Genomic DNA, 23,586 nt, shown 5'->3' on the forward strand with positions numbered 1-23,586 from the left:
TCAGTGTATATTCATGGAAGCAGAAGGATTTCAGTCAGGGAAAACACTCAAGATACTGACCCCACGGACTATACAGTTCATGGAATTCTCCAGGCCAGAATACTGGAGTGGGCAGCTGTTCCCTTCTCCAGAGGATCTTCCCAACCCAGGGATCAAACCCAGGTCTCCCACATTTTAGGCGGATTCTTTACCAACTGAGCCACCAGGGAAGCCCAAGAATATTGGAGTGGGTAGCCTATCCCTTCTCCAGGAGGTCTTCCCCACCCAGGAATCAAACTAGGATCTTCTGCATGGCAGGTGGATTCTTAACCAGCTGAGCTACCAGGGAAGCCCCAAAGAGTGGCAAAGAGAGAACAAGAGAAGTTGTTCCTTGTTATTTTCATGGAAATAAACAGGATTTTCTCCTACAATCAAACCATTCAAACAAATACCTCTTGTCTAGGGAGGGAGTGGGAAAAAGCATCAGTGGACAGACACCCCCATCTTCTATCACATTCACCCCAAACTCTACCCCCTGCTCTCTGTACTTTCTGTGAGAGCTGACTTCAAAGAGACACATAAAGGTCACTTTAAGATAGAGTGACAGCAGCGGAAATGGCAGCCTTGAGGAACCCGGAGAAGAGGATTTGTGTAGAAACTCCAGGACATGTCAGGCAGAAAGCACCACAGCAGGACAGGGGTCAGTTTTCCCAACCTAGACCACAGCTGAGCACTCAGTGAGAATCACTGAGCATCAGCGGGAATCTTTGCTTCACTTTTTCTGGGTATTCTCTTTTTCCTTTTTTGTAATTTAGTCAAAGGATCTCTTTGTCTCTGACTCCGTATCTCAGTGTCTCCCTCTTTGTCTCTCTCTATGTCTCTCCTCTGTCTCTCTCTCTTTCATTCTCATCAAGAACAGTTTTCCCTTTTCCGAGAGAGAGTTATGGAGGTCTCTTGGGCTTTTGTCTTTCTGGTATGTTGCCTACTCAACTAAAACTCCTACATTAAAAAAAAAAAATGAATACCATGTAAAGAAAAATCCCCAACATTTTTACCTATCTCAAAGAACTACTAAAATGCTGAACATTTCAAGAATCAAGCAAAGGCATTGATATAGCAAAAATTCAGATTTAGACTTTAATGAGTTTTAAATAAGCACAAGGATCATCCTCAAAGTGAAGAGTGTACCAGATGGTTCTTTGCTGGCACAAATGGTTCCCTCGGTTTATAATGGGTTTCTGTAAGAGACTTTGATTGACATCAACCAGTTCTGTTACAAAACAGTGTGACATCAGGTCAATCATGATGAAACTTGATAATGCCACATCGATAATGTGACATTTTATGCTTTAGTTGGGAACAAACTGCTGGAAGGAAGGGAAGTGATGTTTAGTAATGGATGAATATTCTATACAAATGTTAGCACATCAAGCCTTTGATGATAGTGTTCAAGACCAATGGCATGGTATCAATGACCCTCGGAATCCATGACTCTTCTATAGAGAAATACATGCTTTCTCCAATGCAGGACATCACATGTCCTGGTATTTTCATGATATATGAGATAACGTGATATAATTTATTATATATAATATATGTAGAGTGCGTGCATGCTCAGTTGTGTCTGACTCTTTGCAACCCCATGGACTACAGCCTGCCAGGATCCTCTGTCCATAAGATTTTCCAGGTCAGAATACTGGAGTGTGCTGCCTTTTCTTCCTCCAGGGGAGCTTCCCAAACCAGGGATCGAATCCGAGTCTCTTGAATCTCTTGCATTGGCAGGCAGATTGTTAATCACTGTGCCACCTGGGAAGCCCCATAATTTATCTAACTTCACAGCAAATCATTAGACACACTTGGATACACATGCATTTCATAAGAATACACAACTCCTGAGGGCCACCACATGTCCTGTAACAGCCAGAGTTACAGGATGAATAGAATCAGGAAAAACCTGGCCAATCTGCTGTTGGGCAGATTATTAAATAAGCAAAGCAACACGTAAATAAAATAAATAAAGCTGACCCATCCTTGTATCCATTAAATAAAGTCGCCGTGCTGTACTCTTTCTGCAATGGTCATGCCAACCTGAGTATAATGGGGTCCCATGGTTTAGCTTAGCTACAGGAAATTCAAGTGGAAAAATAAGTCACCAAGGGCCTAGAATAATGAAGAAACTGTATGGCTTGTTGGAAACTTGATCCAAAAGGAGTAAGAGTGTGGCAGAGATGAGGTAGTAGCAATAAGTGGAGAAAAACTGTTGTGAAACACAGAATCATCATTGGGATATTTGACTCATTCTCTGATTTGCATGATGGGAAACCCTCTTCCTCACCTCCCCTTGTAAATCTTCACTTAATTTCATGTTTCAGTCAATGTGTTGAGGAGCTGAATCTGTTTGGGGGCTGGGACATCATGCTAAAAGCAATTTTGAGGTGAGCACTACTAAAGCGTCTAGTGGAAGTCTCCTGTAATTTATGCGCCTGCTTCTTAGCAAGACCTGTTCTCTTGCTGCTTTCTGAATACACCTGTCATCCTTCCGCCCCTATAACTTGATCTTTCCCTTCTTGTCCTGTGAACCAAATCTAACATCCCATCCAGTTTCATCCCAAAAGCTGCATCCTTGATGAATTTTCTTCTAGATTCCTAACCAAAATTAAGCTCTCCTTCTACAACATATTTACAGAATCTTATAAAGATATTTATCGCACCTAAAATAATATGGCTTGCATTATAGCTGGTACCACATTTAGCTTGAGGGGAATGATTGTGCTTTATTTATCTTTACGGCCACTAAGATGGCTGCACGCATGCATGCATGCTAGGTTACATCTGTCGTGTCCAACTCTGTGCTATGCACCGTAGCCTGCCAGGCTCCTCTGTCCATGGGCTCCTCCAAATAAGAATACTGAAGTAGATTGCCATGCCCTCCTCCAGGGGATCTTCCTGACCCAGGGATCAAAACTGCGCCTCATATCTCCTGCATTGGCAGGTGGCTTCTTTACTACTAACACCACTTGGGAAGCCCACTAAGATGGCTAACCTCGTACTAAACAAATGTGAGTTATAATAAAATGTGTTGAACAAAATGCTAACTTGTTTATAAAAAAATGTTTTTTTTTTAAAGAAGTTTCCCTTTCTCTGGTCTCCAAAAATCATCCTTAAAAGAGAGAGAGGAAAATGTTTAAATGCAAATATTTGATTAAACTTGGTTCTCATATCTCCCTATGAGAGAAATTTATTTTAATAGTCCTTCCTACTGTAGCAAGAGAGCAGATATTCCTTCAAAAGGAGAGCATGACCTTTCCTTCTTATCTGCTGTCCTTCAGAGGGGGCAGAAAGTGAGGTTCTCTGAAAACCCTCATTGGAAGGTATACTTGTTTATACAGTAGGCAGTATTTGTGGCTGTATTCTGCATTAAATCTTTGTTGGCACACAGAATGGTTTTTTTTTTTTCAGTAATTTATTAAAAGAATATAGTTAGAGGTATGTTTTCTTTGACAAGAGTTTTCTAGAAGGAGATTATTTTGCTCTTTTGATTTCTTTGTATATTTTTTTCTTTTAAAAATTTTCCCTTTGGAAACAGTTGACTGAGAACGGCATTGAACTCACCCCAATATCATTTATTTTGTAGTCCCCAGTCCCGACAGCGACACAGAAATGGTGTCTCACATGCTGTCTTACATAATCCCCATTTTCTCACATTGTGTCCTACATATTATCTGGTTTCTTTTTCAGGCTCAGACATCAACAGGAGACCCATAAAAGCCCTTGAATTTCTCTTCAATAAAATTAATGTTTTCCTTTGCATATTCAAACCCTGTCTTATACTGTATCTCTGTGACTATGTGAGGGGGGAAAAAGAAAGGAAAGAAAGAAAAACAAGACTAAGTAAAATACCATATGCTATGAACAGGACATAAAGGCTTATGCATTTGTGTTTAGGCTATTTGCCTTGAAAGCAACAGACTGTAGCAGCCATTCATAAAGAAATCAATATCTAAAAAGAAGATCATTTAAATTAAACATGCTTGGAATCTACTGCTTTTGCTTACAAAAAAGATAAAGAGTATTCCTTAAATGAAAATATAATTATTTTTGTATCTTTATTGTCACTTTACTTTCTATTTTGTTTACTGGTAGATACTGGGGAAATTCTAACTTCTTGTAAGTAGAATTCAGAGTATTTTGAGAGACAGAACAAAGCAAAAGGAATGCATGCTTTCTTTCCTTAACATCACTTAATTCATAGTCTGCTGCTGCTAAGTCACTTCAGTCGTGTCCGACTCTGTGCAACCCCATGGACTACAGCCTACCAGGCTCCTCCATCCATGTGATTTTCCAGGCAGGAGTACTGGAGTGGGGTGCCATTGCCTTCTCCGTAATTCATAGTCAGCACTGATAAATATCCAGATATTTCACCTCAAACACAATGTGACAGATACTGAAGTAAAACTTTGTCTCTCATTCTATTGGAAATTCCTTCCTTTCATAATATTCATAGATTATTAGATGGCTTTGGCCTTCAGACTTCCTCATTTCATGGTAGCTGGTCAAAAATGGAAAACTGAGGGGAATCCACAGTTGAAAGAAGAAAATCATGTGAGTATTCAAGCTTGACCTGCATTATTTATCCTTAAAGAGACCCCCTCAGTTAATATAGCATGAGACAGATAAACTTCAGCCAACAACAGCAGTCTTATTGGCCCAAGAAAACATACGTTAAAGTATTTTGAGCTGCCAGAGGCGCAGGAAATTGAAGGGAAAAAACACAGAAAGCAAGATCTACTGAGAGGAGAGCCCAAAATCTGTGTATAAATTTTCTTAAATATTTGCCTGATTTTTGAAATGTGCATGTAAGAAGGAAACTGAACTTAGCCCAAGAAGAAAACAACCGAAAATCTCAAAGAGCTTAGCAGAAGTATCACGACCTATTGCATCAACTAAGGAGACAACATTTGGGGTTCAGATTTCACATATTAAAGGGGTATGGTAGCTATCTCACACTCTTTAAAATTGCAATGCAGTTAGTGTACAATGTATGTTCATTTCATGTGTACAGCATAGTGATTAAACATTTAAACACATTATGAATTGATGATCAGATTATCATGGTAAGTCATCAGTTCCCATACAAAGTTATTACAATACTATTGACTATACTCCTTATGCTGCATGTTACATCCTGTGACTTATTTACTTTATGCCTGGATATATGTATCTGTTAATCTCCTTCATCTATTTCATTCACCATTCCCTACCCCAGTCCCATCTGTCAAGCTTCCTTTCTTTCTCTGTTTCCATTTTGTTTCCTTATTCCCTTTTTTTTTTTTGCTTTTCAGATTCCACATATACTGAGATGTTAATAATACGGTCTTTGTTCTCTTATCTGATACATTTATTTAGCATGATACATTCTAGATCCATCCTTATTGTAGCAAATGACAAGGTATTATTCATTTTTATGGCTAAGTAATATTTCATTATATGTATTTTATAGTTGTTGCCAGTCAGTCATTCAGTCATGTTCAACTCTTTGTGACCCCATGATTGCAGCACGCCAGGATTCCTAGCCCTGCACCATCTCCTACAGCTTGCTCAAACTTAGGTTCATTGAGTTGGTGATGCCATCCAACCATCTCATGCTCTGTAATCCACTTTTCCTCCTGCCTTCAATATTTCCCAGCATCAGGGTCTTTTCAAATGAGTCGGCTCTTCACGTCAGGTGGCCAAAGTATTGCAGCTTCAGTATCAGTCCTTCCAATGAATATTCAGGTTTGATTTCCTTTAGGATTCACTGGTTTGATCTCCTTGCAGTCCAAGGGACTCTCAAGGGTCTTCTCCAAAACCAAAGTTCAAAAGCATCAATTTTTCAGTGCTCAGTCTTCTTTATGGTCCAGGTCTCACATCTACACATGACTACTGGAAAAACCACAGCTTTGACTAGACGGACCTTTGTCAGCAAAGAAATGTCTCTGTTTTTTTAATACGGTTTCTCAATTTGTCACAGCTTTTCTTTCAAAGAGTAAGCACTTTTTAATTTCATGGCTGCAGTCACTGTCCACCATGATTTGGGAGCCCAAGAAAATGAAGTCTGTCATTGTTTCCATTGTTTCCCCATCTATAAGCCATGAAGTAATGGGACCAGATGCCATGATCTTCGTTTTTGAATGCTGAGTTTTAAATCAACTTTTCACTCTCCTCTTTCACCTTCATCAATAGACCCTTTAGTTCCTCTTCACTGCCTGCCGTAAGAGTGGTGTCATCTACATATCTGAGGTTACTGATATTTCTCCCAGCAGTCTTAATTCCAGTTTCTGCTTCATCCAGCCCAGCATTTCCCATGGTATATTCTGCATATAAGTTAAATAAGCGGGGTGACAATACATACTCTTGACATACTCCTTTCCCAATTTGGAACCAGTCTGTTGTTCCATGTCCAGTTCTAACTGTTACTTCTTGACCTGCATACAGATTTCTCAGACAGCAAGAAGGTAAGGTCGTCTGGTATTCCCATTTCTTCAAAAATTTTCCAGTTTGTTGTGATCCACACAGTTAAAGGCTTCAGTATAGTTAATGAAGCAGAAGTAGATGTTTTTCTGGAATTACCTTGCTTTTTCTGTGATCCAACGGAAGTTGACAATTTGATAGCAAGATGGCTGGATGACATCACTGACTCGATGAACGTGAGTCTGAGTCAACTCTGGGAGTTGTTGATGGACAGGGAGGCCTGGCATGCTGCAATTCATGGGGTTGCAAAGAGTCGGACACAACTGATCAACTGAACTGAACTGAACTGATACATATATATGAGCTTCCCAGATGGCTCAGTGGTAAAGAATCTGCCTGCCAAGAAGGAGACACAAGTTCAATCCTTGGGTCAGGAAGATAGCCTGAAGAAGGAAATGGCAACCCACTCTAGTATTCTTACCTGAGAAAGCCCATGGACAGAGGAACCTGGTGGGGTACAGTCCATGGGGTTGCGAAGAGTTGAACACAACTTAGCCTAGAACTAAACAACAACAGCAACAAATACATATATATACCAATGTTTTATCCATTCATCTGTCAAAAGACACTTAAGAAGCTTCCATATCTTGGTTGTTGTAAATAATGCTGCAATGAATATAGGAACACATATAGCCTTTCAAATTATTTTTTGTTTGCTGTGTCTCAGTTAGCCATTCAGATAGGTTTGTGGTCATATCTCATTGGTTTGATTTGTATTTCCCTGATAATGATGATGGAGGAGAAGGGGATAACAGAGGATGAGATGGTTGAATGGCATCACCAACTCAATGGACATGAGTTTGAGCAAGCTCCAGGAGTTGGTGATGGACAGGGAAGCCAGGCATGCTGCAGTCCATGGGGGCACAAAGAGTCAGACACAACTGAGCTACTGAACTGATGACTGAGCATCATTTTATGTGTTTAATGGTCTTCTCTATGTTTTATTTGGAAAAATATTTATTGACGTTTTCTGGCTATTTTACAACAAGATTGGTTTTATTTTTTATATCATATTATGTATATTATAATATATTATATAATATGTATATTTTGTATATTAACCCTTTATCTGTCATACCATTGGAAAATATTTTCTCCCATACAGCAGGATGTCTCTTCTTTTTTGTTGATGGTTTCCTTTGCTGTACAGCAGATTTTAGGCTTAATTGGGTCCCACTTGTCTATTTTTGTTTTTGTTTCCTTTGCCTGAGGAGACAGATCAAAAATATATTGCTAAGATTGATATCAAAATGTTTACTAGCCCATGTTTTCTTTTAGGAGTCTTATGGTTTTAGGCTTTATATTTAAGTCTTTAATCCATTTTGAATTTATTTTGTATTTAGTGTGTTTGTTTTGCATGTAGCTCTCCAGTATTCCCAACACCATTTATTGAAGAATCTGTCTTTCATCCATTGAATATTTTGCCTCCTTTTTCATATATTAATTGACTATATAAATATGGGTTTATTGCTGGGCTCTCTATTCTGTTCTTTGATCTATGTGTTTGATTTTGTCCCAGTAGCACACTATATTGATTACTGTTGCTTAGTAGTATATTTTAAGTCAGGGAACATGATACCTCCAGCTTTGCTCTTCTTTCTCAAGACTGCTTTGGTTAATTGGGTTTTATTGTCATCCCATACACATTTTAGTATCATTTTTTTTCTAAATCTGTAAAAAATGTCATTGCTTGATATAGATTGCATTCAATCTGTAGATTTCCTTGGATAGAATAGTCAGTCCATGAGAACAGTATTATCTATATTTGTGTTGTCTTCAGCTTCTTTCATCAATATCTTATAGTTTTCAGGATAAGGGTTTTTCACTTCCTTTTCCTTTTCCTTTCACTTCCTTTCACTTCCTAGATTTATTACTAGATATTTTAACTTTTTGATGCAATTATAAATGACATCATTTTCTTAATTTCTCTTTTCTATAATATATTGCTACTGTATAGAAATAACAGATTTATGTTCGTTAACTATGTATCCTGCAACTTTACTGAAATCATTTATTAGTTGCAATAGTTTTTTGGTGGAAACTTCAGATTTTCTAAATGTAGTATCACATCATTTGCAGAGAGTAACAGTTTTGCTTCTTCTTTCCCAGTTTTGATTCCTTTTATTTTTCTTGTCTGATTGTCCTGAAAAGGACTTTCAATACTATCTTGAACGAAAGAAAAGATAGTGAGAATCTTTTACTCATTATCAATCTTAGAGGAAATGCTTGTAGTTTATCACCATTGAATATTATATTTGCTATGTGTTGTCATGTATGGACTTTTATGTTGAGGTATATTTCCTCTATATCCACTTTGTTGAGAGCTTTTATCTCAAGTGGCTTTTGAATTTTGTCAAATGATTTGTCTGTCTCTATTGTGATCACAAGATTTTTATTCTTCATTACATTGGTGATTCATGTTAATTTATTTGCAGTTATTGAACCATCTTTGCATTCCTTGGATAAGTTCACTTGGTCATGATGTTTGAATTTTTTAATGTATTGTTGAATTCTGTGTTCTAGTATTCTGTTTAAGATTTTTGCACGTATGTTCATCAGTGATATTGGCCTGGAATTTTCTTTTTCTGTGGTGTCTTTGTTTTATTTTGGTATCTGGGTGATGCTGGCCTCACAGATGAGTTAAAAGACATTCATTCCTCTTTAATGTTTTTACTAGTTTGAAAATTGTTAACTCTTCTTTAAATATTTGGTAGAATTCACTCTGGTCATGGACTTTATTTGTTGGGAGCTTTTTTGATTACTGGCTCAATTTCATCACTGGTTATTGATTGATTCATATTTTCTATTTCTTCCTGATTCATTCTTGGCATATTGTTCATTTCTAGGCATTTATGCAGTTTTTTTAGGTTTTCAACTTGTGGTCAAACCGTTGTTTGCAGTAATTACTTTGATCCTTTGTTTTTCTGTGTTCTTGCTCCTAACTCCTCCTCTTCCATTTCTGATTGTGTTGCTTTGGGCCTTCTCTTCTTTTTATGATGAATCTGACTAAAAGTTTATCAATTTGTTTTTTCTTTTCAAAACACCAACTCTTGCTGTCATTAATCTTTTCTTCTTTTAGTTTCTATTTTATTCATTTCTTCTCTGATCTTTATTATTAGTTTCTTTGTACTAGCTTTGGTTTTGCTTGTTCTTTTTTTAGTCCCTTTTGGTGAGAGTTTAGATTGTTTATTCAACATTTTTCTTGTTTCCTAAAGTACTCTTTATTGCTACAAACTTCCCTCTTATAACTGGTTTTGCTGAATCATATAAATATTGTCATGTTGTGTTTCCATTTTCATTTATATTCTGGTTTTTAAAATTTTTTTTCTTTGATTTCTTCAGTAATCCATTGGTAGTTTAGTTGCATGCTGTATTTTTTTTAGCAGTTTCTTATTATAGTCTTATACCCTTTTTTATTAGAAAATATGTTGGTATAATTTCAGTTTTCTTAAAATGATTGAGACTTCTCTGTGGCCTAGCATGTGTTCTATCCTAGAGGGTGTTGCATATGCACTTTGAGGCAGCTATGCTCACCACTATATCACCAAGGCTATACTCAGTTCACTTCAGTTCAGTTGCTCAGTCATGTCCGACTCTTTGTGATCCCATGAATCACAGCATGCCTGCACTTAAAATGAAACTATATTCTGTCCTTTAGTGGTGGAACATTAGGTCAATCTGCTTTATTGTGTCATTCAAAGCCTGTTTTTTCTCATTGATCTTCTGTCTGGATGATCTGTTCATTGAGTCAAGTGGAGTATCAGAGTTCCTATTACAATTATTTTACTGTCAATTTCTCCCTTTATGTTTGTTAATATTTGCTTTGTATATATATGTTTAGGTTCTTGGGTGCATATATACTTACAAGTGTTATATCTTATTGTTGAATTGATTGTTTTATCATTATGTAATGTCCTTCTTTACAGTTTTTGTTTTTAAACAAAGTTATGTCTGATATATATATATATATATATATATATATATATATATACATTTCATACCCAGGTTTCTTTCTGTTTGTATTTGTATGGAATGTTTTTCTGTACTTGCTCATTTCAACTGTTTTTCTTTGGATCTGACCTGAATCTCTTATAGGCAGCACATATATTTATTTTTCAATCCATTCAACCACTTCGTCTTTTGGTTGGAAAATTTATTCCATTTACTTTTAAAGGAATTATTGATAAGTATGTACTTACTGGGAGAAGGCAATGGCACCCCACTCCAGTACTCTTGCCTGGAAAATCCCACGGACGGAGGAGCCTGGAAGGCTGCAGTCTATGGGGTCGTTAAGAGTTGGACACGACTGAGTGACTTCACTTTCACTTTTCACTTTCCTGCATTGGAGAAGGAAATGGAAACCCACTCCAGTGTTCTTGCTTGGAGGATCCCAGGGATGGGGGAGCCTGGTGGGCTGCCGTCTATGGGGTCGCACAGAGTCGGACACGACTGAAGTGATTTAGCAGCATGTACTTATTGAGGGGCTTCCCTGGTAACTCAGTGGTAAAGACTCCACCTGAAATATGGGAAACTCAGGAGACATAGGTTCAATCCTTGGATTTGGAAGATACCCTGGAGGAAGCTGTGGCAACCCACTCCAGTATTCTTGCCAGGAAAATTCCATGGACAGAGGACCCTGGCTGACTATAGTACATAGGGTCAAAAAGAGTCAGAGATGACTGTAGTGACTATTTCTTCACGCATGTATTTATCGTCATTTTAAACTATTTTCTGCTTGTTTTTTATAGTTCTCTGTTCCTTTCTTCTCTTATTCTGTCCCCTTATTACTTGACTATCTTTTCTGTTATGTTTGGATCCCTTTCTCTTTTCTTTTGTGTATTTATAATGCTTTATTACAGGTTATTGGTTTCCGGGTATCATGAGGTTCACAGATATGTTGTTTATTTTAATTTGATGATTTCCAAAGTTCAAACACATTTTGACAACCTTACATTTTTAGTCCCCACATGAGCTTTTATGTTTTTGGTGTCATATCTTACATCTTTTGTGTGTATGTGTATCTCTTAAATACTTATTGTGGCTAGAGATGGTTTTATTACTTTTGTGTTTTAACTTTCCTGGTAGCTTTATAAGTGGTTGGTCTACTACCTTTGGGCTTCCAGGTGTGCAGTGGTAAAGAATTCACCAATGCAAGAGACATAAGAGAGGCAGGCTCAATCTCTGGGTCAGGAATATCCCCTAGAGTAGGAAACAGCAATTCACTCCAGTATTTTTGCCTGGAAAATTCCAAGTACAGGGGAGTCTGACCAGCTACAGTCCAGGGGCTGCAAAGAGTCTGACATGACTGAGCTTCTGAGCACACACACACCACTACCCTTACTTTATGTTTGCTTTTACCAACCTGTGAAACTTTTCTTCGATAATTTTCAGATTTCTAGTTACATTTTCTTTTTCTACTTAAAACTTGAATAGTGGTGCTTAATGTTTTAGCTTTTGCTTTTCTGCAAAACTCTTCCTGAACCTGGATAACTGACCTTATAAATGAGACATCCTATTGGATCCAGCAGCACTCTCCCGTTTGGCCAGTAGGGCTTAATTTTCCAGGGGTGCTCCCTACGTGGGCTGCACGTACCTTTCTGTTGTGGGAGAGACAACCAGTGCAGGTGTGCTGATAGACAAGGCTGGCCACTGACATGGCTGCCGTGAGGTCCTGCCTCATGCAGTTGATGCTAGCCAGCCAATAGGTGGAGAAGGCCTTCAGCACTAATAGGCTAAAAGGAGGATATCAAAATGGCTAGCATGGTAGATCAAAATGGGATCAGCATGGTAGAACAAGATCCCCCAAAAGTCTGCTACCAGTGTTTCCATCCCTAGAAGGAGTCCCAGATGCCTCCTGACTCTCAGAAAGGCTGTGTAAATCAGCAAGTGTGTGACACAGGTCCTTCTCTAAATTTATACGTCTCCGCTGGGACTTGTAGCATCTGAGATTTTCATCACCATTTAAAAGCAGAGTCTCTATTTTTCTCTTGTGCTTTCTCAAACCTAAGTCCCATGATTTTCAAAACCAAACATTCTAGGAGATCATCCTTCTAGTATAGTACCCTCAGACTGGTGGACTTGAATTTTAAGATAGATTAATGCATTTTCTTCAGTCAGAAGGAGAATAATACCAGATATGTACTTGGATAGAGACAAAGAAATGAAGAGGCTTGAAACTAGGAAATATGTTTTTATATATAAAATTTTTTTTATTACTTACATTTCTTTTGGGAAATTTGATAGCAATGCAACATGGGATTTACAGCATATGCAGAAGTTAAATACATGACACGATTAGATCAAAGACCAGAAGGTTAGTAAAAGAATGTTAGTAAAAAAAAAATAATGTCTTAAGTTTTTTACATATTAAGTGAAATGGTATAATATTGCTTGAAAGTAGATGGTGATAAAGGTGTTTGCTATAAATCTGAAAGTAACATTTGATAATAAGTCAACAAAAGGGATAAAAATGATGTCACAAAAAACATTCAATTAATCCAAAAGAAGGCTAAAAAGAGAAAGCAGAGGTGGAAAAAGTAGAAAACAAAATGACTAATTTCTGTTCTTCAGTTCAGTTCAGTCGCTCAGTTGTGTCCGGCTCTTTGAGACCCCATGAATCGCAGCACGCCAGGCCTACCTGTCCATCACCAACTCCCAGAGTTTACACAGACTCATGTCCACTGAGTCAGTGATACCATCCAGCCATCTCATCCTCTGTCGTCCCCTTCTCCTCCTGCCCTCAACCCCTCCCAGCATCAGGGTCTTTTCCAATGAGTCAACCCTTCATATGAGATGGCCAAAGTATTGGAGTTTCAACTTTAACATCAGTCCTTCCAGTGAACACCCAGGACTGATCTCCTTGAGGAGGGAGTGGTTGGATCTCCTTGCAGTCGAAGGGACTCTCAAGAGTCTTCTCCAACATTACAGTTCAAAAGCATAAATTCTTAAGCCCTCAACTTTCTTCACAGTCCAACTCTCATATCCATACATGACCACTGGAAAAACCATAGCCTTGATTAGACAGACCTTTGTTGGCAGAGTAACGTCTCTGCTTTCCAATATGCTATCTAGGTTAGCCATAACTTTCCTTCCAAGGAATAAGCGTCTTAATTTCATGGCTGCAGTCACCATCTGCAGTGATTTTGGAGCCCCAAAAAATAAAGTCTGACACTGTTTCCACTGTTTCCCCATCTATTTCCCATGAAGTGATGGGACCAGATACCATGATCTTAGTTTTCTGAATGTTGAGCTTTAAGCCAACTTTTCCACTCTCCTCTTTCACTTTCGTCTAGATGCTTTTTAGTGCCTCTTCACTTTCTGCCATAAGGGTGGTGTCATCTGCATATCTGAGGTTATTGATATTTCTCCCGACACTCGTGATTCCAGCTTGTGTTTCTTCCAGTCCAGCATTTCTCATGATGTACTCTGTGTAGAAATTAAATAAACAGGGTGACAATATACAGCCTTGACATACTCCTTTTCTTATTTGGAACCAGTCTGTTGTTCCATGTCCAGTTCTAACTGTTGCTTTCTGACCTGCATATAGGTTTCTCAAGAGGCAGGTCAGGTGGTCTGGCATTCCCATCTCTTTCAGAATTTTCCACAGTTTATTGTGATCCACACATTCAAAGGCTTTGGCATAGTCAATAAAGCAGAAATAGATGCTTTTCTGGAACTCTCTTGCTTTTTCCATGAACCAGCAGATGTTAGCAATTCGATCTTTGTTTCCTCTGCCTTTTCTAAAACCAGTTTGAACATCTGGAAGTTCACGGTTCATGTATTGCTGAAGCCTGGCTTGGAGAATTTTGAGCATTACTTTACTAGTGTGTGAGATGAGGGCAATTTTGTGGTAGTTTGAGCATTCTTTGGTATTGCCTTTCTTTGGGATTGGAATGAAAACTGACCTTTTCCAGTCCTGTGGCCACTTCTGAGTTTTCCAAATTTGCTGGCATATTGAGTGCAGCACTTTCACAGCATCATCTTTCAGGATTTGAAGTAGCTCAACTGGAATTCCATCACTTCCACTAGCTTTGTTCATAGGGATGCTTCTTAAGGCCCACTTGACTTCACATTCCAGGATGTCTGGCTATGAGCGATCACACCATTGTGATTATCTGGGTCATGAAGATCTTTTTTGTACAGTTCTTCTGTGTATTCTTGCCATCTCTTCTTAATATCTTCTGCTTCTGTTAGGTCCATACCATTTCTGTCCTTTATCGAGCCCATCTTTGCATGAAATGTTCCCTTTGTATCTCTAATATTCTTGATGATATCTCTAGTCTTTCTTATTCTATTGTTTTCCTCTATTTCTTTGCATTGACTGATGAGGAAGACTTTCTTATCTCTCCTTGCTATTCTTTGGAACTCTGCATTCAAATGGGTATATCTTTCCTTTTCTCCTTTGCTTTTCACTTCTCTTCGTTTCACAGCTATTTGTAAGGCCTTCCCAGACAGCCATTTTGTTTTTTGGCATTTCTTTTCCACGGGGATGGTCTTGATCCCTGTCTCCTGTACAATGTCACGAACCTCATTCCATAGTTCATCAGGCACTCTATTTATCAGATCTAATCCCTTAAATCTATTTCTCACTTCCACTGTATAATCATAAGGGATTTGATTTAGGTCATACCTGAATGGTCTAGTGGTTTTCCCTACTTTTCAATTTAAATCTGAATTTGGCAATATGGAGTTCATGATCTGAGCCACAGTCAGCTCCCAGTCTTGTTTTTTCTGACTCTGTAGAGCTTCTCCATCTCTGGCTGCAAAGAATATAATCAATCTGACTTTGGTGTTGACCATCCAGTGATGTCCATGTGTAGAGTCTTCTCTTGTGTTGTTGGAAGAGGGTGTTTGCTATGACCAGTGCATTTTCTTGGCAAAACTCTATTAGCTTTTGCCCTGCTTCATTCCGTATTCCAAGGCCAAATTTGCCTGATACCCCAGGTGTTTCTTGACTTCCTACTTTTGCATGCCAGTCCCCTATAATGAAAAGGACATCCTTTTTGGGTGTTAGTTCTAAAAAGTCTTTTAGGTCTTCATAGAACCATTCAACTTCAGCCTCTTCAGCATTACTGATTGGGAACCATTCAATTTCAGCTTCTTCAGCATTACTGATTGGGAACCATTCAACTTCAGCTGCTTCGGCATTACTGGTTGGGGCATTGGCTCGGATTACCATGATATTGAATGGTTTGCCTTGGAAATGAACAAAGAATATTCTGTCATTTTTGAGATTGCATCCAAGTACTGCATTTTGGACTCTTTTGTTGACCATGATGGCTACTCCATTTCTTCTAAGGGATTCCTGCCCACAGTCATAGATATAATGGTCATCTGAGTTAAATTCACCCATTTCAGTCCATTTTAGTTTGCTGATTCCTAGAATGTCAATGTTCACTCTTGCCATCTCCTGTTTGACCACTTCAAATTTGCCTTGATTCATGGACCTAACATTCCAGGTTCCCATGCAGTATTGCTCTTTACAGCATCAGACCTTGCTTCTATCACCAGTCACATCCACAACTGTGTATTGTTTCTGCTTTGGCTCCATCCCTTCATTCTTTCTGTAGTTATTTCTCCACTGATCTCCAGTAGCATATTGGGCACCTACCCACCTGGGGAGTTCATCTTTCAGTGTCCAATCTTGTTGCCTTTTCATACTGTTCATCGAGTTCTCAAGGCAAGAATACTGAAGTGGTTTGCCATTCCCTTCTCCAGTGGACCACATTCTGTCAGACCTCTCCACCGTGACCTGCCCATCTTGGGTTGTCCCACATGGCATGGCTTAGTTTCACTGAGTTAGACAAGGCTGTGGTCCTTGTGATCAGATTGACTAGTTTTCTGTGATTATGGTTTCAGTATGTCTGCCCTCTGATGCCCTCTCACAACGCCTACCGTCTTACTTGGGTTTCTCTTACCTTGGACGTGGGTTATCTCTTCACGGCTGCTCCAGCAAAGCACAGCCACTGCTCCTTACCTTGGACGAGGGCTATCTCCTCACGGCAGCCCCTCCTGACCTTGAATGTGGAGTAGTTCCTCTCAGCCCTCCTGCGCCCACACAGCCACTGCTCCTTGGATGTGGGAAGCCATTATTCTCTGCTCTGGCTTGTTCTTTTGTTTAGGTTAAAACTTTAAAGTCCTCAATATTTCTGCTTTGTTCCTCTCAGGAGTAAATTCACCCTCCATCCCCTGATGTTGTTCTGGTGACAGTTAGCACTGCAGGCCCTGGGCCATCCACTAGCCACCAACCAAATGGACCACCTGCAGAAGGACAGTCAGCAAATACCTGGTGTCTGTCACTAATTCTCTAGGGCCATGTTTATGATTCTCTGGTGCTGTGTGAATCCAGATCTCCTGGACCCCACACTGCTATGTGCTCTTCACTGCCAGAGCCTGAATTAACTTCTGATTAACTTCTGGAATTTACAGTGTATTAAAAAGCAGAGACATCACTTTTCTGACAAAGTTGCATACAGTCAAAGCTATGGTTTTTACAATAGTCAGGTATGGATGTAAGAATTGGACCATAAAGAAGGCTGAACACTGAAGAACTGATGCTTTCAAACTGTGGTGCTGAAGACTCTTGAGAGTCTCTTGAACAGCTTGTAGATCAAACTAGTTAATCTTAAAGGAAATCAATCCCGGTGCTGAAGCTGAAGCTCCAATACTTTGGCTACCTGATTCAAAGAGCCAACTCGTTGGAAAAGACCCTGTTGCTGGGCAAGATTGAGGGCAGGAGGAGAAGAGGGCAACAGAGGATGAGATGGTTGGATGGCATCACTGACTCAATGGACATGAGTTTGAACAAGCTCCAGGAGATAGCAAAGGACGGGGAAGCCTGGTGTGCTATTTGTTCATGGGGTTGCAAAGAGTCAGACATGACTTAGAGACCAAACAATATCAAATTCATAAACTATCTAAATCCTTCAATTAAAATGCAGAGGTTATCAGATTGTAGAGAGGAAAAGTCAGTCATATGTTTCCCAGAATAGATCCACCCCCATATCAAGGCACACAGAAGTTCAGAGTAAAATAATAAAAAAAGATTTATAATGTTAAAACTGATTAAAAGAGAGTCATTTCATCATTGGAAAGTATGTATAAATTTATCCAAAGCCAGCAAAACAGTAGAAATAATAAAAATTAGAATGGAGTTTAAAAAAAAAAAACAGAGAAATTTGATGAAACCAAAAGCTAGTTTCTTGAGGAGCCCAATGTAGTTGATTAACTTCTAACAAGACTGATCAGGAGAGAGAGGACAGACACAAATACCAGTAATCATCAGGATGACAATGCAGATTCTCCTTTGGTTAAAAACATAATAACAAACTTTATGAAATGTTTTATGTCAATAAATTAGATGAGTTAATGAAATTTACTAATTCCTTGAAAGCTACAGAGCTAACTCATAAAGAAATAGATAACTTTAAAAGTCCCATATCTGTAAATAAATTAAATTACCATTAAGAACATGACCTGCAAGAAAACTGCAGATTCATTTGGTTTCACTTGTGAATTATACCAATGATTTAAGGAAGAATTATTAATTCTACATAAACTGTTGAAAACATTGAACAAGAGCAGTACTATCCAACTCATTCTATGATGCTAGCATAACCCTGACACCAAATTAGACAAAAATATTGTAGGGGAAAAAAAAAAAAACTATAGCCATATTCAATGATCAAAAATCTAACTACAAAAATTGTTAACAAAATGTTCATAAAACAAATACAGAAATATAAGAAAAGGATAATATTACAAGTGGGGTTTGACTCAAAAATGAAAGTTTAGTTTATCACTCAATATTCAATCAATGTAATTTGCCACATTAGCAGAAAAATATTACCATCTAAGTTTGTGAGGGAAGAGCATTTGATAATATCCAACATTCATCTATAAAAATTCTCCAAAAACTAAAAATAAAAAAGACCTCCCTTAACATGGTAAAGGATATTTACCATAAACCTACAGATAATATCATACTTAACACAGAAAACTGTTTTCCACCTAAGATAAGCTCAAGGCAAGAATGTGTATTTGTGCTCATAATTTGTATTAGAAATTGTATGGCAGTGTTAGCCAGTGAAGAAGAAAAGAAAGAAAGCAAGGAAGGAAAATAAAAGAAGGAATGAAGGATGGTTGGAGAGAGGAAGGAAGGAAGAAAAATAAAGAAAAGAAGAAAGAGAGGAGGAAAGGAAGGACAGAAAGCAGGAAAGGAGAAAAAGTATGCAGTAAATCTATCTGTTTATAGATGACATGATAAAAAATCCTAGAAAATATCCAAATGTCTCAAATTTTAAGCCATAAGGACATAAGATCAATTGCCTCTCAAAATTAAAAAAAATACAAAGTTCAAAAATTGTTATCAAATGAATAAGACAAATTAGAGACTGAATAGGAGAAAATGTTTAAAAAGACACGTCTGCTAAAAGATTGTTACCTAACGTGTGCAGTCTTAAAACTCAACTATAAGAACACATCTGACTTTAAAATTGGCAAGAAAGCTTACACTACACCAAAGAATATACACAGATGGCAAACAATCACATGAAAGATGTTTTATATCATGCCGTTGAAAGTGAAGTGAAAGTGTTAGTCTGCTCAGTTGTGTCCAACTCTTTGTAATCACATGCATCATAGCCCACCAGGCTCCTCTGTCCATGGACTTCTCCAGGCAAGAATACTGGAGTGGGTAGCCATTCCCTTCTCCAGGGAATCTTCCTGACCCAGGGACTGAACTCTCATCTTCTGCACTGCAGGTAGATACTTTACTGCTGAGCCACCAGGAAGCTCAGATTAAACATAATCTTAGTTAACAATAAAGGACAGAAATGGTAAGGACCTAAAGGAAGCAGAAGATATAAGAAGAAGTGGCAAGAACACACAGAAGAACTGTACAAAAAGATCTTCATGACCCAGATAATCATGATGATGTGATCACACACCTAGTGCCTGACATCCTGGAATGTGAAGTCAAGTGGGCCTTAGGAAGCATCACTATGAACAAAGCTAGTGGAGGTAATGGAATTCCAGTTGAGCTATTCCAAATCCTGGAAGATGATGCTGTGAAAGTGCTTCAGTCAATATGTCAGCAAATTTGGAAAACTCAGCAGTGGCCACAGGACTGGAAAAGGGCAGTTTTCATTCCAATCCCAAAGAAAGGAAATGCAAAAGAATGCTCAAACTACTGCACAATTGCACTCATCTCACATGCTAGTCAAGTAATGCTCAAAATTCTCCAAGCCAGGTGTCAACAGTATGTGAAACATCAACTTCCAGAAGTTCAAATTGAATTTAGAAAAGGCAGAGAAACCAGAGATCAAATTGCCAACATCCATTGGGTCATTTAAAAAGCATAAGAGTTCCAGAAAAACATCTGCTTCATTGACTACACTAAAGCCTTTGACTGTGTGGATCACAACAAACTGGAAAATTCTGAAAGAGATGGGAATAACAGACCACCTGACCTGCCTCTTGAGAAATCTGTATGCAGTTCAGGAAGCAACAGTTAGAACTGGACATGGAACAACAGACTGGTTCCAAACTGAGAAAGGAGTACACCAAGGCTGTATATTGTCACCTTGCTTATTTAACTTACATGCAGAGTACATCATACGAAATGCTGGGCTGGATGAAGTACAAGCTGGAATCAAGATTGCCAGGAGAAATATCAGTAACCTCAGATGACACCACCCTTATGACAGAAAGTGAAGAGAACTAAAGAGTCTCTTGATGAAAGTGAAAGAGGAGAATGAAAAATCTGGCTTAAAACTCAACATGCAGAAAACTCAGATCATGGCATCTGGTCCCATCACTTCATGGCAAATATATGGACAAACAATGGAAACAATGACAGACTTTATTTGGGGGCTCCAAAATCACTGCAGATGGTAACTGCAGCCAGGAAATTAAAAGACGCTTGCTCCTTGGAAGAAAAGTTATGACCAACCTAGAAAGCATATTAAAAGGCAGAGACATTACTTAGCCAACAAAGGTCCGTCTAGTCAAAGCTATGGTTTTTCCAGTAGTTATGTGTGGATGTGAAAGTTGGACTGTAAAGGAAGCTGAGCACCGAAGAATTGATGCTTTTGAACTGTGGTGTTGGAGAAGACACTTAAGAGTCCCTTGGACTGCAAGGAGTTCAAATCTTTCAATCCTAAGGGAAATCAGACCTGAATGTTTATTGAAAGGACTGATGCTGAAGCTGAAACTCCAATACTTCGGCCATCTGATGCGAAGAAGTGACTCCTTGGAAAAGACTCTGATGCTGGGAATGATTGAAGGCAGGAGGAGAAGGGGACGACAGAGAATGACATGGTTGGATGGCATCACCAACTCGATGAAAATGAGTTGAGCAAGCTCTCAGAGTTGGTGATGGACAGGGAAGCCTGGCATGCTGCAGTCAGTGGCATCGTAAAGAGTCAGACACGACTGAGAGTCTTAACTGAACTAAACTAGTTAACATATAATCAGGCTTCTTGTATACATTGCCAATCCTGTTGTAAATTCACACAGAAATGCAGAGGATCTTTAGTAGCCAAAACAATTGTGAAGAAGAATGAAGTTGAAGAACTTAAACTACATAAATTTAAGGCTTATTTTTTAATTTATCTTTTAATTGAAGGATAATTGCTTTGCAGAATTTTGTTGCTTTCTGTCAAATCTCAATATGAATCATCCATAGGTATACATATATCTTTTATACATTCCTTTTAAAAGGCTTATTTTAAAACTATAGTAATTAAAAACATGTGGTACTCACTTAAATAAGGGAAGTTAGATCCGTGGACTATAATAGAGTATCCAGAAATAGACTCAAACCATATGCTGTCAATTGAATTTCGAAAAAGATTCTGGTGGGAATGTAAAATGGGAAAATTGCTTTGGAATGTAAGAAACTGTTATTAAAAATTTAGAGATAAAACATCATATTACTCTGTCATTCCACTTCCACATATTTACACAGAAAAAAAGTAAAGTGCTCATCCTAGGAAGAATTATGTGTGAATACTCATGCTAGTTTCATTTACAAGGGAAATAGTGGTGAATGGACTTACAGAGGTGTTTTATATGTAGTATATACAATGGGATAGTTCTCCTCAAGAAGAAGGAAGAAAATATTGGTACAAGCAACTACATAGGCCAATCTCAGAACAATTATGTTGTGTGAAAAAAGCCAAACAAAAAACAATAACTACTGTATGATCCTACAGTTCAAAAGTCTATAAGATGCACACTAATGCTTAGTGACAGAATGCAGATCAATAATTTCAAGTGTTGGGAGGGGAAGGAGAGGGGCAAGGTGGGCTTACAAAAGGGCACAAGGAAACTGTGGGATGAAGAATATGCTCATTATCTTGATCGTGGTGATAATATCATAGTTAACATGCGTCAGAACATCAATTTTACATCTTAAATATGTGCAATTCTAAAATATGTGTAAATGACAGTTCTAAGTATTGACAAGGATATGGAATAATAGGTCTTTCACATATTGTTGTGTAGAAATGTAAAACAGTTTGGAAAACTACTGGGCCTTCTTTATAAAATTCAACATACACCTGCCTTTTGATTCAGACAGTCCATTACTAGTTATTTACTCAGTTCCAGTGAAAAGATTTGTCTCTATGAACATTGTACAAGAATGTTCATAACAGCATCATACTTAGTATCCAAAGACTATAAAAGACACTCAATTACTCACAAGAGGTGAATGGACAAATAGATTATGATTCAGTAGAATATTTCTAAATAATAAAAAAGAAATGGATTACTGATAAACCCAACAATGGGTAAGAATCTTTAATACACCAAAGAAGCCAGGCATGAAGGAGTACATGTTCTAATGGTTCTATTTCTGTGAAGTTTTAAAAAGGCAAAACCATACTATGGTGACAAAAATCAGAAAATCCCCCAAGCATAGGGGAGGGGAAAGGACAGTTTGGAAAAAAAGAACAGGAGAGAATAGGGGCTTCCCAAGTGATATAGTTTTCCAAGTATATCCCAACTTCTCAAGTTGTATATTCCCAAGTATATATTCTAGTAAAGAATCTACCTGCCAATGCAGGAAACAGAGGATTCTTTTTAAACTATTTGCTTTGTAAATTTGGTCATTTGTTGCTATGATATAGCAGGAGGATAAAAGTTGTACAGACATAAAACAGCTCATGAGATAAAGTCTAATTTGAAGACCATGATAGAAGCAAAGATTTGACAAGTTTGCGATTGGAGCATGTTTTCCAGAAGTGATCGAGACAGTAGTGTTTAGCTGGGTGTTTTTTCATTTGTTTGTTGTTAGCTAGCAGGTGAGCTTGGTAGGTGAGGCTCAGCAGTTGAAATGGGAAACTGTCTGTCTCTCGGACAGGAAGTAGTAGTTGAAGGAGAAGCTCTAAGAAACCAAAGGAAGGTACTCAAGAGAGAATTAATATTTACACTCTGAAAAGTAACCAAAACTACCTGGGTAGGAGTCTAACACCTCAGAAGCCTATAGCAAGAGAAGCAGTTGGATTTCCAGGCAATAGTACTGGAGTGGATTGCCATTTCCTTCTCCAGGGGATCTTCCCAACCTAGGGATTGAACCCAGGTCTCCTGCATTGTAGACAGACGCTTTACCATCTGAGCCACCAGGGAAGTCCTAGGTGACAACAGAGGAATCTAATAGAAAACACTGGCGTTGTTCCCTGAACCTGAAGATCGTTCATTATCCTCCAGAATATTTTTCTTCTGATCTTACCATGTTTGCTGCTTTGTTTTCCCTTACAGTTCAGGAGTCCTGTTATTGCTTACAAAGTGCTGCTTAACAACCTCTTACAGAAATAGGGGGTGTAGCTCAGTGGTAGAGCATGTGCTTTGCATGCACAAGGCCCTGGGTTCAATTCCTAGCACCTCCATCTGTCCTTTTCTCTCAGTTCTCTCACAGCTAAAATTTTTCAACACAATAATGCCCTTAAAGCTAAGCAGTACAACAAATATTATCCTCTTCTTATAAAAAAGAAACAAATTTTGATCATTTCCCTTCAATCTAGACTTTCAAATTACCTTTCTCAAAAATATTGTAAAAAGGAGAAAAGAGCAAACAGCCACCATGACACATCC

The 23,586-nt window shown here is 38.3% G+C and overlaps 1 non-coding gene across 1 annotated transcript; it reads left to right on the top strand.

The window, feature by feature from the left end:
- The first annotated feature begins 23,309 nt into the window (after positions 1 to 23,309).
- On the top strand, positions 23,310 to 23,381 carry TRNAA-UGC (transfer RNA alanine (anticodon UGC)). The gene has a single exon. It is a non-coding gene; the product is annotated as a tRNA-Ala (tRNA).
- Positions 23,382 to 23,586: the final 205 nt, after the last annotated feature.

The sequence above is a fragment of the Bos grunniens genome, chromosome 9 (assembly GCF_055505025.1).
Source record: "Bos grunniens cultivar Pamir isolate PY7600 chromosome 9, Bosgru_T2T1.0, whole genome shotgun sequence".
NCBI classification, from domain to species: domain Eukaryota; kingdom Metazoa; phylum Chordata; class Mammalia; order Artiodactyla; family Bovidae; genus Bos; species Bos grunniens.